The sequence below is a fragment of the Salmo salar genome, chromosome 11 (assembly GCF_965601325.2).
Source record: "Salmo salar chromosome 11, fSalSal1, whole genome shotgun sequence".
NCBI lineage: Eukaryota > Metazoa > Chordata > Actinopteri > Salmoniformes > Salmonidae > Salmo > Salmo salar.
Window position 1 is genome coordinate 99688490 of NC_138301.1, and position 11984 is coordinate 99700473.

Below are 11984 nucleotides of genomic sequence, written 5' to 3' on the forward strand. Positions count from 1 at the left end.
ACTTTGCTACATTGATTCTTACACAGTTACATTTTAGTCATTTAGCAAACATTCTTATCCAGAATGACTTTCAAGAGCAATTAGGGTTAAGTGCCTTGCTCAAGGGTACATCATCAGTTTTTCCCCCCCTAGTCAGCTTGGGGATTCCAACCAGCGACCTTTCGGTTTCTGGCCCAACGCACTTAACCGCTAGGCTACCTGCCACCCTTCATTTCAAACCTCAATTATACACTACATTGCAGATTTTTCCAAATAAGTTAATATAGGGGTGCTAGTTTAAGCAACACAAAATATTTATGTATAAAATTGCAAGCAGACATAGTTGCATTTACACGGGAAGCCCAATTCTGATCTTTTTTCCACTAGTTGGTATTTTTTCATATCAGATCTTTTTCAGAGCTGATCTGATTGGTCAAAAGACCAATTAGTGAAAAAAAGAGCAGAATGGGCTGCCTTGTGTAAATGCAGCCCATTAATCTATACATACAGGCGAACACATCTCTCTCTTTTACAGCAACTATCTCCTGAATAATATCCACATTTTTCAATGAACTGGAGTATCTGTTACATTCATGTGGCCAGTAAAGTTTTTAACTTTTCAATACTTAATGTCCTCCTTTTCCTAATAATATCATAATGACATATTTAATGACCAGGAAATATTCTTTGAAGTTGCCCAGAAGAAGGGTTTCCTCAAGATAAGACTGTTTGAAAGTCTATAGGCACTTGACAACATTCTATCCTATTAATATAATGAGTTTGAAATTGTTCTTTCTGTCAATTGCACTGGACATCAAACTCAGTTTTATTAATTCAAGATGTTCCCTTAAATTATTGCAATAATCTACATTAATTGAAATCTAATTTAGACAGAAAATACCATGCAGCTGTTAAGTATCATGATTTGAATTTGATAAGAATTTATAGGAGAAATATTTAAGATAAGGAATTTATGCAGGATCAAGTTAAAATCATGATCATTTTAAGTCTCCCTTTCAAAAGCCTAGTTCTATTTAAATGTTTGTGTTTATTCCACATGGTCACACACTGGAGGAAAAATGCAAAACAAGAACATTTTTGGTAAGCATACTACATACTGACACTGTGGAAAACGGCTTCATTTGTCCTCATTAAAAGCTTAAAAGTCCATGAATAAATAATCATTAAAGAATATACTTTTTCCTTTTTTTAATACGAGGCCTTATGCAAAACACCCTAAAATAGACTAAATAAATATGCACTATAAAGTCTGTTTAGAACATGTGCCCTTCCCCCACTATCACATTTAGACAGCTGACATGCACCTCTGCATCAGACTCTACATTGGTTGCTGTTTTTGGATGAAAAAATTGGACCTCTGAGAGGAGAGTTAATGCAATTAAACGAGGGTGGTGAGTCTCTCTCTCTCTCTCTCTTTCTCTCTCTCTCTCTCTCTCTCTCTTGAATCAGTAAGCAAAGCAGATTCAAAACTTAAAAAAGGAGAGAAGAAAAGAGAGAGAGAGAGAGAGAGAGAAGAGGAGCATGCACAGGCCAATCCCTATGGTTTAATTATTTTAATTATCTTTCCTCTTTCAGCTTTCCTAAAAAAGAGGCCATTAAAGGATGCCCGTTTGGGTTAATGTGATTTTCAAAAACAAGATGGAGGGAAAGATGAAAGGCTGCAGATGTCAGAGCTAATCAGGGGAGTTAAAACTGCTATTTGTGAACTGGGACGGTTTTTAAAGTGGGTAGAAAGATTTTTTTATTTTATTTCCTCACTTCAAAACACCTCTTTCCTCATTCTCTGTTAAACTTCCCTCATACCCGAGAAGCTCTCTTCATTCTCTCGCAGCACACTGCCAGTGTAATGACTGACACAGTGCTTGATATTCTGGTGTGCTCTACAACACTGAGTCTTGGCAGGAGGGAGGGACATGGGAAGATTGCTAAAAGATTTTGAAAGGATGTGTTTTTCCCCTAATGATACTGACTTTTCATTAAAAAAAGCAATTATATGGGCAAGTGAGTAACATTAGCTTAGCAATTAGCATCACTGAAATAGATTTAGTTTATGATAGCAGTATTATCAAATGGAGTGTACACCCCTTAATTCAAGTTATCTCCAACTAATAAGTACACTGAACAAAAATATAAACGCAACATGTAAAGTGTTGGTCCCATGTTTCATGAGCTGAAATAAAATACATTTTATAAACGCACAAAAAATGTATTTCTCTCAAATTTTGTGCACAAATTTGTTTACATCCCTGTTAGTGAGCATTTTTCCTTTGCATCCAGCTGACAGGTGTGGCATATAAAGAAGCTGATTAAACAGCATGATCACTACACAGGTGCACCTTGTGCTGGGTACAATTAAAGGCCACTCTAAAATGTGCAGTTTTGTTACACAACACAATGCCACAGATGTCTCACATTTTGAGGGAATGTGCAATTGGTATGCTGACTGCAGGAATGTCCACTAGAGCTTTTGCCAGATAATTGAATGTTAATTTCTCTACCATAAACCGCCTCCAACGTCGTTTTAGAGTATTTCGTATTAGGTCTGACCGGCCTCACAACCACAGACTACGTGTGCGGTGCTGTGTGGTTGAGCGGTTTGCTGATGTCAACGTTGTGAACAGAGTGCCCCATAGTGGTGGTGGGGTTATGGTATGGGCAGGCATAAGCTACGGACAACGAACACAATTGCATAATATCGATGGCAATTTCAATGCACAGAGATACCGTGACGAAATCCTGAGCCCCATTGTCGTGCTATTAATTTGCCGCCATCACCTCATGTTTCAGCACAATAATGCATGGCCCTATGTCGCAAGGATCTGTACACAATTCCTGGAAGCTGAAAATGTCCCAGTTCTTCCATGGCCTGCATACTCACCAGACATGTCACCCTTTGAGCATGTTTGGGATGCTCTGGATCAACGTGTACGACAGCGTGTTCCTGTTCCTGCCAATATTCAGCAACTTCGTACAGCCACGTGCCACATGCCACAATCAACAGCCTGATCAACTCTATGAGAAGGAGATGTCTCGCTGCTTGAGGTACATGGTGGTCACACCAGATACTGACTGGTTTTCTGATCCACGCCCCTACCTTTTTTTTAAGGTATCTGTGACCAACAGATGCATATCTGTATTCCCAGTCATCAGAAATCCATAGATTAGGACCTAAAGAATTTATTTCATTTGACTCATTTCCTTATATGAACTGTAACTCAGTAAAATCTTTGAAATTGTTGCATGGACCAAGCAGACACCATTAACATAGATGGGGCGGGTAGAGAGTGGAGCGGGTAGAGAGTTTCAAGTTCCTTGGTGTCCACATCACCTCGTTATTGTTATGTAATTTTCTTGTGTTACTTAAAATATATATATATATATACTTTAGTTAGTTTAGTAAATATTCTCTTAACTCTATTTCTTCAACTGCATTGTTGGTTAAGGGCTTGTAAGTAAGCATGTGACAAATAACATTTGATTTGATTTGAATTGATGTAGCGTTTACATTTCTGTTCAGTATAATTTTCTAGTCCATCATGTTGCCTCTGCTGCCAGCTTACATGTTTGGTTCAAGCCTACTTTCTTGTAGAAATACTGTACATCTATTGATCAGAATATAAGCGCCTAGTCATACATTATTGACCATTTGGTGTTATGCTGAATGATATTATGCCTTACTAAATATATTCCGTTTTGAGAGCTTGACATTTGTTCAGGCCAGGGTGGACACAGAACCAGCACAGGTGTTGAGCCACAGCATGGCGATGAGAAAAACCCCAAAGATCTACTTTCAAACTAAATCAAGCAGAAGGAATGTTCTATGTGTGTAGAGAGATGGACGGGAGCCCATGTAATATTAAAACGGCGTGTCTGGCAATGCCAACAGTGCCACTCCTTTCCACGGCTCCCGCCCTCCCTGCTTCCCGGCCATCGGCTCTTCCCTCAAGGTGACACTTCAAAGCAGGCACACAGACGTGGCAGGCCTGGTTGCCGGCATGGAGCCAGCCCCCACGACTTCGCCTCGCTCCTTTCTGCCCACCTCTATCTTCCCCCCTCCTCAAAGATGCAGCGAGTACCCCCGCTGGGCTAGGTCAGCGCCAAGAATCACACCGCTTTGCACTCTGGAGCCCCTGTCAAAAACTCTACCCACAACCTTAATTAATAACAGCCCATTCCTATTGCAAACACTTGGAATCTAGCTGCATCTTATGGGGAATTCTGGAGCCTCTTCAACAGAAGGCAGTCAAGGGAAAGGGGGATGGTTGGAGGGATGGCTCCAAATCATTATAATTTTTATGATTGGATTTCATATGCATTATTCTCAGTATTTCCATGGCCTATTTTAGATATCTTTCCCTCTAGTCATTCTCTTTGGGGTGTCTGTGTCTGGATGATTGGAACATATTGGGTAGCAGCATCTGAGACACACACACACACACACACACACACACACACACACACACACACACACACACACACACACACACCACTGTCTGCATCAGCTGGGCCTGGGTCTATAATCACCTCTCAAACCTGGAGGGAGAATTTTACGGAGCACGCCATGATCGATCTTTGACGATCCGTCCTCCCACATCAACCCCAAATAAAAGGGGAGCGCAGGAGACAGGGCAGTGGAGGGAGGTCGCTGGGAGGTCTGTCACGGCCTGTTTGATGTTTGTGCTCATCAGTCCTCGCCTTGGCTGTGCAGGAAACAGCGGGTCATCCCTCTGTCACGCCACCCAGCGCACGGCTGATGGTATCACTGTCGGGGCGGGTGGATTGGTTTTTCCACAACAGGAAAACATGTATCCTTACGGCAAGCTGCACTCCAGGTTTATTAGGGCCTGGGCTCCAACACCTTGCAGGTCACTCTGCTCATTGCTCAGTTCAGACCTGCAGGTTGATGAGGATGAGAGCTCGTACAGTTTGGGCTGCTTGTAACCTGGAATCTGCAGCCAAACCTTGGCTCGTGTTGTTACTGTGTTTTTATTCACTGCATGCAGCTCAGCTACCTGGAAATTCTTATTTCATTGCATTTTTTGAGGCTCCATTGCAAGGCTCAATGGAAGTGGTGCTCATGTGAATCAATAGCCATGGTTAATTATGTTATGACCTATAGACGGGGGCGGACTGGGACCGGAAATTGGCCCTTGCATTTCTAACACATTTGACCGAAATGCCAGATGGCCAATCTGCCCATGACTATAGAGGCCTTTTCACATGATAACCAAAAGGTTGACCATGAGATAATTTATGGTATTTAGTGCAGGATGATGGGCATATAGACACCTTAGCTAATGTCTAATTAGCTAAGGTGTCTATAAGGTGTCCCCCATAGGACACTTCCACAGCCATTCAGCCTATCAGGCTGCATTCTCAGCTCTTCCCCAAAGCCCCAGCCCTTAAATTAGTTCCTCTAGCTAGTGCAGACAAACAGTGGAGACTATAGTAGACCCATATCACTGCAATTAGTACACTTACTTCACAGCTAGGGCTGGCAGGACAGAGAGCCAGATGCCCCCCTGTACGGCAGTGTATTTTATAGTAGTCCCATTTTAGCCAGCATGAACACTTAGAAAACTATTGACTTAATTCGCTTTTTGCTTTGTCTGTTTTGAATGTACGCTGTGTTCTCAGAAATAGTATACTGTATTTACAGTATAATTTCATATCGTTCTCTCTCATCGTCCCGCATTTACATTTTGATAATATTCCTATCCGTTATTTGATTTTCTTCTACCTGGCATGCATGTGGATGAGAGGCGGCGTACTGAATCAGCCATGGAGTTGGAATAAACACAGTTTAACCTACAGACATCCATCCACCATCAGGATCCATGTTGAGCAAGAGACGTAAGCTACGGCCATTGATTCATGGGGCTCATCCCATATTGGAGGGAAAGAGGGGAGCCCATAGATTTATGATCAGGCACGGTGACAAACGGGAGGAAGAGAGCGTGCATATGTTAATCCTCTGACTGAACGATGATCAAAGTCTGGAACAAGCTGGGCCCCGCTGATTGCCTCGGGGCAAACAATGCTCCTCTCCTGCAGCTGGGAGGGAGTGGAGGCCTACGAGGAGTAAACAGATAGTTATCAGAATCAATATGTGACGTTTGGGACCGCAGCAAGGGTGAAGGTCAAAAGGGGAGGGGAGAGAGGGCTGGAGGCCCAGGGCAATTTGCTAGTCAATTTAGGGGGAGTTATGTGTTTAAGTGAAACTGCACTGGGTTTAGAGATATGAGAGTTGAAGCTTTCCTGGTCAGTTTATTGCAGAAAAAAAAAATATACGAGCTGCCATGTTACAGTTTCGACCAAGTGGATTAACTCTAATGGCGCGATGCGTAGGGTGTTTGCCTTTCACGTCAACAACCCAGGTTCACTTCCCTTCCACTTCGTTCACTACACTGGTGTCAGAAATGGGATGGTGGCCGTGAGGCCATCGGAATGTACGGTCTGGACATCTGAGGGGGCTTTGGTAGGTCAAAACACAGGGACGTGTGTTCGCAGAGGGCAATGTAGCAATCCTTGCTATATACGCCACGTTACAATTCCCACCAACTGGGTTGCCGTGATAGTGGTGTTTTTTCCTTTCATGCCAGCGACTTGGGCTCGCTGTCCTGCTGTTCGCTGCAATACATGATCTGTTTCAAAGGCAAAACATGTGTGAAAGGACTACGATCCGAGTGCAGTCCAACGGCAGTTCAGCGGGTTTTGATTACTACACATCTTAGTTATTGGACGGGAGACTATTGGCTCATTTGAATTTCAAAGAAAATGGGATTTATTTGAAAATGTTGCGCACTGTATGGGATTCAATTTATTCCCTGTCTGTTTTCTCTTGCATTCTTCTGTAGAATTCCCTCCAGAATACCACCTCTGGTTTCTTCACTGGTAGGCTGCTCGGGGAATAAGGGCTGTCCCTGTGGGTAGGTTTTGGGCAGGTTTTGTAGTCCACTCCTCAAATATGACGCGCCTGAAACCACAGTAATGGCATGATGGATAGGTGTTCTGCCAGTAACACTAATCTGTCATCAAGAATAATCATCATCCGTCTGGTGTCTAACTGTTTCTGTTTAAAGAATTTGCTGTCATTCAATTCTGCCCATGATGCTTTTCGTGGTTCCCTAATGAATTCAGGGCATTGCTTTGTCCCAGAGTTAAATAATTAAGACGGTTAAGACAATTTACTTTTTCTACTTTTGAAGATGATTGTTTTGTTTAATCTAGTAGTGATGCTATTGCCTCAGGCTAAAAGCCTGATAGTAGTTATCTGTTTATTTAATTTTAAGTCTTTATCTACATAAAGGCATGGAGCTCCACCAGGAAACCTCTCTGATGTCTCTTTGTACTTGTCAATCACAACAGGCAACTCTCAGAGCGATGGCTGAATCTGACCTGTTATCTCCTTATCAGAGCAGAGGTCTGCCTGACAGTACCCACCCACCTCCTCCCTTTCCTATCACACACTGAGGGAGAGATTGAACACCACTTAATTATCACAACAAATCAACCTTAATACACTACAAGTACTAGTAACGGAATCTATGAGAAGCTCTTAGCAATGTTCAGTTGAGGCAATGTATATTATTTATAATGAGGGATACCTGGAGAAAATCTAATCTCTGGAATTGAAATGGATTGCCCTCCCTCCAGTAAAATGTATTTTTACCCAACCCTCCCTGAACTCTTAAAAAAAAGTGGCACTCCCCTATACCCAAAAGAATCATTAAAACGTAAAGTGGATAGCAGAGAACATGCCTACCATTTACCCTCACTCCTAGGACCCTCACTCCTTAGATATGCAGTTTAGAAACTGTTCTTCATTTTGTAAGCATTACATGGCGAAGTAGCCAGAAGGTTGTGGATTTGCAGACCACTTGCTGTCAAGGGGGATGAAAAGACTTCCATTGGAATAAAAGTGCTGTATGAATCATCTTTCTTAGAAATCTAACTTTGCCCTGTGCTTCTCCAAGCACGCTCTTCATATAGACTAGGCCTATAGCCTGTAGTATAGGCTATGGATCAATATGATGTTTAATCGATCACAAATTACATGACCCTCCCCCATTTTCCTCCAGGTAACTATTGTGTAAATGTCAATCTCTCTTGGAGAATATATTAACTGAGGAAAGTCTTCCAACTTCAGACGTGAGGGGTGAGGAGAATTTACGTTAGCCTATATACTGTAGCTTAAATGTAACTGACTAGCCCTCCTTCCTGACAAGCAGCCTAGTCATTAGTAAATCCCCAGAATGTTGTCAGGGACCTGTTATTTAGTGTGGTGCTGCAAGCCACTAGCCCAGCCTCTGGTAATTTCATGTACATTTTTCAAAATAAAGTGAATGGGAAATATCAACAGCGACTGATAAAAAATGCATGGAGTGGTGGTGGACTGACTCGCAATGCACTCGCTACCTTCCTCCGTGGTGAGGAAGTTATCTCTCATTACCCACACTGTAATAACGTGCCATAGTGCCCTTACCAGCTATATGTTGCTGTATCTAATAAAGGTTGCTGCCCACAATACACATACACTTGCACTTGTTCACCATATGTGCTGGTTTGTTATTGAGGAGAAAGATAGTGTCTACAACAACGATTAATTATCTCTCTCTGAGGTTTGATGCTTTTCTTGATAGTTAAGAATCACTGCTTCAATGTTTTATTCATGGTTCAATGGTAAATGTAATATGTATACAAATGTGTACGCATATAGCCCCTTACTGTATGCCAATCTTTCCTAATTACACCACCTCTGAAACAATGTTTTTGACAAACAACCACCATACTTTCAACCATGAGTATTGTGCTCTGTCCTCTTGTTGATATGTTATCTCACCTGAGCAAATGCTAGACCTTTGTCCTCCTCCTATCCCTCTCCTCTGTATGAGAAGAACAAACCCTTATTTATTCTGCCATGGAAAACAGCAGTTTGGAGCCAGCGCTTCACTGTCTGACAAAATAAATGTGAATGGTAATGAGGACAACACAACGGCTGTCTCTGCGTGCACCGTGGGGGGCCACAACTCCACCAGACAAATACAGAAAACAAAACGAACAGAATCGGGAGAGGAGGATAGAGGATGGTGTTGAGGCAAAGTTGAACATTCTTTGTAATTTCATCTGTGGAGGAGAGATGAGGAGAAATGGAGGGATGGAGGGAAGAGAATGGAAGGGGGGATATTTGGCTGGTCTCTCTGGCTCAGACCTTTGGGGAAAGGTCAGTCAAGCAGGTTTGCCCTTCATTCCCATTGAGCAGCCTGGCCCGGGCTTCCCAAACTTTCAGGATTAGATACAGTAGCCTGCTATCCTCTGTAAACAAGTGGGCTCAGAGCCTAAGCACTCCCTTCATGAGCCCAGAAATGGTAGCTGCGAAATCTAAACTGAATCACGTAGCAAGATTTAGTTTAGCTATAGAAGTGTGAACATTTTGGGAACTCGTTCAGTAGAAGAGGCATAGAAAGAAAAACTCACTCCAGACCAAAGGCTTGTGGTTATTTCTGAAAACAATGCCCCCCGCTCATCTCAGTCAAACTTCTTCTCTGTCCTGGTCCCCAAATGGTGGAACAAGCTTACCCCTAACGTCGGGACAGCTAAGTCCCTGCCAATCTTCCAAAAACGTCTGAAAGCCTACCTCTTAGCACCTACCTTGACCTTTCTTGCTCTAACACTTGCACTTGTCTTTTCTTACTAGCACTGACAACGTCAAACTCACCACTGGTGTGCATGGATAAGAGCTCTCTTTTCATGTCATCCAACAAATGTAAATGCCTGGAGTTTGCTAAAAGACATTGGCACTTGGATTACAACCGATGCTATGGTCAGATGACATGAAAATAGAGCTCTTTGGCCATGCACACCATTGGAAGGTTGCCGTTGAAAGCATACATATGCAGGAAATAACCCCATACCTACTGTAAAATATGGTGGTGGATCTTTGACGTTAATGGTCTGATTTCCTTCCACCGGTCCTGGGGACCTTGTTAAGGTCAACCGCATCATGAACTTTACCCAGTACAAGGCCATTTTTGCCAAAATCCTGGTTGCCTGCCAGGAGACTAAAACTTAGCTGCAAGTAGATCTTCCAGCAAGACCAAGAACACACAATGTATATTTTTTTTTTTTAAATAAACATTTGGGAATCTATCTGAACCAATGTAAAGCCTACAGTGTTGCCTTCAAAAGGAAAACAAGCTTTTTGAAAAAAGATGAGTCTCTCTGTCACAATTAAAGGGTGGCCTTTATATGTGCTGGTGGATCAGAGTGTTGGCTCTCTCTATGCCACAGGAAGTGCTAAGACAAAGGCCCTGCATACCTCTATCTCTGTTCTGCTACCTCTGTGTCCCCACAACGCAGCTCCGCGACAGGAACCCCACCACCTCTGTGTCCCCACAGTGCAGCTCTGCGACAGGAACCCCACCACCTCCGTGTCCCCACACCACATCTCCGCAACAGGAAAAGGAAAGGACCCCCACCCTCAGGGAGCACCCATGGAGGACAAGGCTTTTGTAATAGAAAAAACACACTGATAATGATTATCTTATTAGCACTGGGGTGACTAATTATCTAATTAGACTGTCAAAGGGGGCAGAGGGAGGGGGGCCTTGCTGGAGGGCCAGTAGGGGAGGGGTGTATGTGACAGGACTGGGGGGTTTCTCTCTACCCCTCTCTCTCTCCTCTCTCTTTCTCTAGACTTGGCTAGAGGTGGGTGGGTGGTGACAGTCCCTCTCGCTCTCCCTGCGGCCTACCCCTAACCTGCTGTTCAGGTCCCTGTGACATCTGCTCTGCACTCGCCGTACCCCCCCCCCCTTCAGAGGCCGGTGTCCCCCACACACCTCCCTGTGCAGATGTTGTTGTCCCTGGGTCCGGCCCGCACGGCGCAAAGAGCGTCAGGCCTGTTTGATGTGTGATGAAACGGAATGGAGCGAGCCGCTCAGAGGCTCAGGGAGCTGTGGGGGGTGTAGAGAGAGAGTCATGTTGAAATGGTGCGGCAGAGACGGGGGTACATGGGATGTAGAGGGGATACTGGAACTAGGGATCAGGGTTGGGATGTCCCTGCACTGCAGGCCAGGATCCTGGGTCCCCCTGGGGAAGACGAGAGAGAGGTGTGAGGAGAGGAGCTGGCCACCACTCTACTTCTCTCAAGCTCTTCATCTCTGACTCTCCGAAGTCTTTCTCTTCCATCTCTCTCCTCTTCTGTCTGTTCGCACAGAACAGTATCTCCCTGGGTCTCCATACAGTATGCTAATGAATTTTGAGGAAGCAAGCAAGGAAAATAATAATGTTAATGATGATGATAATGATTACCAATTATGGCAGCAGTGCCATGGCATGCTAAAAAGTTGGATATAGGAGGAAGTGGGTGAAGCGTTATCAGGGGATCAGGTGAAACGATGGATAGGTTAGGAGTTAAATATCAAAGTGAAAAACAAAGGCAGATTTCAAACGGGCTTGGAGAGCTTGGAAACAACCCGCAGCTCCTCTGATGATACTTACATCTATAAATGGTTTTTTATTTTTATTTTTTATTCCCTTATTTATTTTTAAAGTTATTCATCGCCATAATAATTTGGGCCTAACAAGCACTTGAGGGAGACGGTTTCCTTTTGCATCTTTCTCCCCCATTTCTTTATTTCCCGCTCCATGTTGCAGGGAGCTTGGGGATTTGGGGGCACTATTAGAAAGAATTTATTTTATTTGCTGCTAATGAATGATATGCATGCTATTTTCTTTTTTCTTGTGTACTTTATGAGGGTAACTGCAAGAATTGAGGAAGGAGCTAGAGAATTAGACTAGGTTTTGTTCATTTAACTCGCATCCTGCCTTCCCTGTGAGTGCATAAGGGTGTTATCATCATTACAGTTTGTCATTGTTTGTCTATTTTATTGTTGGGGTTGAAAATATTTCTGAGATTGAACCCATGGGTCCAGTGTTGTGTTCGAGACCATGTAAAGACCGATTCAAGACCAAGACCGGCGCAA